The 3,549-nt window shown below is 31.1% G+C and overlaps 1 pseudogene; it reads left to right on the top strand.

The window, feature by feature from the left end:
* Nucleotides 1–3,187: 3,187 nt before the first annotated feature.
* On the top strand, nt 3,188–3,306 carry LOC112484588 (annotated as a pseudogene).
* Nucleotides 3,307–3,549: the final 243 nt, after the last annotated feature.

The following is a 3,549-nucleotide window of genomic DNA, read 5'->3' on the forward strand; positions in this document are numbered from 1 at the left end:
AGACAATCTGTATAAGATACACTTCTGGAGCACCAATTGCAAGTAGCAAGAGAGACTGCACCACTGGGCCACATAGGGTACCTACTACATAAGGTCACCTGGGGAAAACTGAAAAATGAAGCAGATCTACCTAATATATAACAACAAACACAGAGAGGCAGCCAAAATGAGAAAAAAAAAGTCTCAAACAAAAGAACAGGAGATAATTCTACAAAAATAACTAAGTAAAATGGAAGCAAACAATCTACTAGATACAGCGTTCAAAACACTGGCTATAAGGATGCTCAATAAACTTAGGAAAAGTATAGATGAGCTCAGTGATAATTTCAACAAAGAGATAGTAAGCATAAAAAAGGACACAGCAACCATAAAAACAAAACAGAAATGAAGAATACAATAACTGAAATGAAGAATATACTAGAAAAAATTAACAGTACGTTAAATGAAGCAGAGAATCAAATTTGTGATTTTAAAGACAAGGTAGCAGGATATACTCAATCAGAACAGTAAAAAGAAAAGAAAAGAAAAAAAAAATATTTGAGGAAAGTTTAGATCTCTGGGACAACATCAAGCATAAAAACATTCTCATCATAGGAGTACCAGAAGGAAAAGAGAAAACACAAGAGATTGAGAACCTATTTAAAGAAATAATGACTGAAAAATTCCCTAACCTGGTGAAGAAAATAAACATACAAGCCCAGGAAGTACAGAGAGCCCCAAACAAGATGAACCCAAACAGACCCACACTGACACATTATCATTAAAATTCTAAAGATTAAGAACAAAGAGCGAATTCTAAAAGCAGAGAGAGAAGAGCCATTAGTTACCTGAAAGAGAGCTCACATAAGACTACAAGGTGATTTTGCAACAGAAATTTTACAGGCCAGAAGAAACTGGCAAGAAATACTCAAAGTGATGAAAAAAAAGAAAAAAGAAAAAAAAAGAACCTACAATCAATACGACTCTGCCTATCAAGGCTATCAATTAAGAGTAAAGATGATATAAAGAGCTTCTCAGTCAGGAAAAAGCTAAAGGAATTCACCGCCACCAAGCCAATATTACAAGAAAAGTTGAAGAGACTTCTTTAAAAAGAAGAAGAGGGAAATCATAACTATGAATAATACATGATGATAACTATGTAACTATTAATAATCACTCTAAATGTAAATTGATTAAATGTTCCAATCAAAAGACGTAAGAGAGATGAATAGATAAGAAAACAAGACCCATATGTATGCTATCTACAAGAGATCCACTTCATATCAAAAGACATGCACAGGCTAAAAGTAAAGGAATGAAAAAATATATTTCAGGCAAATAAAAATTTTAAAAAGCTGGAGTAGCAATGCTAATATCAGACAAAATAGACTTTAAAACAAAGGTTCTAATAAAAGATAAAGAATGACATTACATAATGAAAAAAAAAGACCAACAAGAGAACATAACCCTAGCAAACATTTATGAATCCCACATAAGAGCACCAACATGTATAAAGCAAATATTGACAGACATAAAGGGAGAAATCAACAGTAATATAGTCAAAGTAGGGAACATTAAGACCTCATTGACTCTAATGGGCAGATCTTCCAGACAGAAAATTAACAAGGAAGCATCAACAGTGACATAAAAGTCACAGTAGACTAGATAAATTTAGTTGATATTTTTAGAGCATTTTATCTCAAAGCAGCAGAATATATATTTTCTCAAGTGCATGTGAAATATTTTCCAAGAGACACCATATGCTAGGCCACAAAACAAGTCTCAATAAATTTAAGAAGACTGAAATTATATCAAACTATACTACATGGCTATAATAATCAAAACAACACGGTGTCATAAAAAGAAACACATAAACGATGGAACAGAAAAAAGTAGCCCAGAAATAAATTCAAAACTATATGGTCATTTGATCTACGATAAAGGAGGAAGGAATATATAATGGGGTAAAGATAATCTATTCAATAAACAATGTTGGAAAAATTCAACAGATATATGCAAAAAAAAAAAAAAAAAAAAAAAAAAAAAAAAAAAAAAAAAAAAAAAAAAAAAAAAAAAAAAAAAAATTTTTAAGGTAACAATTCCATTCAGTTGCAGCTCTGTATTTAAGAAATGTGTTTGAATAATAAAAAAAAAAAAAAAGAAATGTGTTTATTTTTGGTTTTGTTTTTATTCATTTGAAGCAGAGATTAACCTGACTAAAAGTAAGACAAGATTGGATATTAGCTTTAAAAATGCCAGATCATTGGTCATTGATTTTTTCTTCAACACTTAACCAATATTTTCCTTTGTTAACAGAAATGTATTCTACATGTTATTTTAACAACTAACTTTACATAATTCTAAAAGAGCTAGTATTTTGGTGAGAAACAATATTAAAATTTCAAATTCTGTTGAAACATGCAAGCAACTAGTTTTATTTGATTAAAATATATCTGGCCATGCATTTCAAGTATAGTCGCCAATGCTATAATTAATTATACCATCTCTATTAAAAATTCAAATGGTAAATAGGAAACAGAAACACTAAAATAATACCAACAGGCACTACAAAAATTCTGAATGAAACACATAGACGCACACATACGCGCACACATGATTAGCAAAGATAAAATATAATTATCTACCAACAAATCCAGCCAAAATAATGAGAAACAGATGTTATAGTAAAATATGTCCATATATTTATATTTGTCTGAATATTTTTATTAAATGTAACATGGGATCTCAGTAGGGATGGGGAAGAACTCCAGAACTACTCTTCCATAGCATAAAAATAAATCAGAATTATAAGACAATGTCTGAATAAGGTCATCTATAATTAAAAATAAATTCTATGTTGATATAATTTTTTGGCCAAATCAATTAATCTTAAACTGGCATATTGATTTTGTCACCCCAAAGTAGCAATTGTATTTTCAAGCAGCATTTTAACACACACACATAAATGCCAAAGTATATATTTTTTCCAAGAAGTACTATGGTATTCGATCATCTCTCTTATATTAACAATATTTATATATCAGAGTGTAAATCTAGACACTACTATTCAAATATTCTTGAAAAGAGTAGAAATCTAGACACTACCATTCAACTGTTCTTAAAAAGGTAAACTAATCTTCTGATTTATCACTCAACTTCCTGCTGCTGGGAGAGGGGCAGGGATGAAGAACACAAAATAGGAAAACCAGTCTAAGGCCATGCTCCCCTGAACCAGCCTGATCCTGTCTGATCTTGGAAACTAAGCAGAGTCGGGCCTGGTTAGTACTTGGATGGGAGACCACCTAGGAAGACCAGGTGCTGTAAGCGTAAAAAATAAAAATATAAGGGATTGTAAACTGACAAGGTCCTTGCAATCTGTGAGGTCAACCAAGGGTTGCCTCGCAAAAAAAAAAGAAAGAGAAAACAAAACAAAACAAAAAACTGAAAGAAAGAGAAAGAAAGAAAGAAAGAAAGAAAGAAAGAAAGAAAGAAAGAAAGAAAGAAAGAAAGAAAGAAAAAGAAAAAGAAAGAAAAAGAAAACCAGCAAAAACAGGCCTTCCAATTTCAAAA

This window comes from Pteropus alecto, unplaced genomic scaffold (genome assembly GCF_000325575.1).
Source record: "Pteropus alecto unplaced genomic scaffold, ASM32557v1 scaffold250, whole genome shotgun sequence".
In the NCBI taxonomy this organism is placed as follows: Eukaryota; Metazoa; Chordata; class Mammalia; order Chiroptera; family Pteropodidae; genus Pteropus; species Pteropus alecto.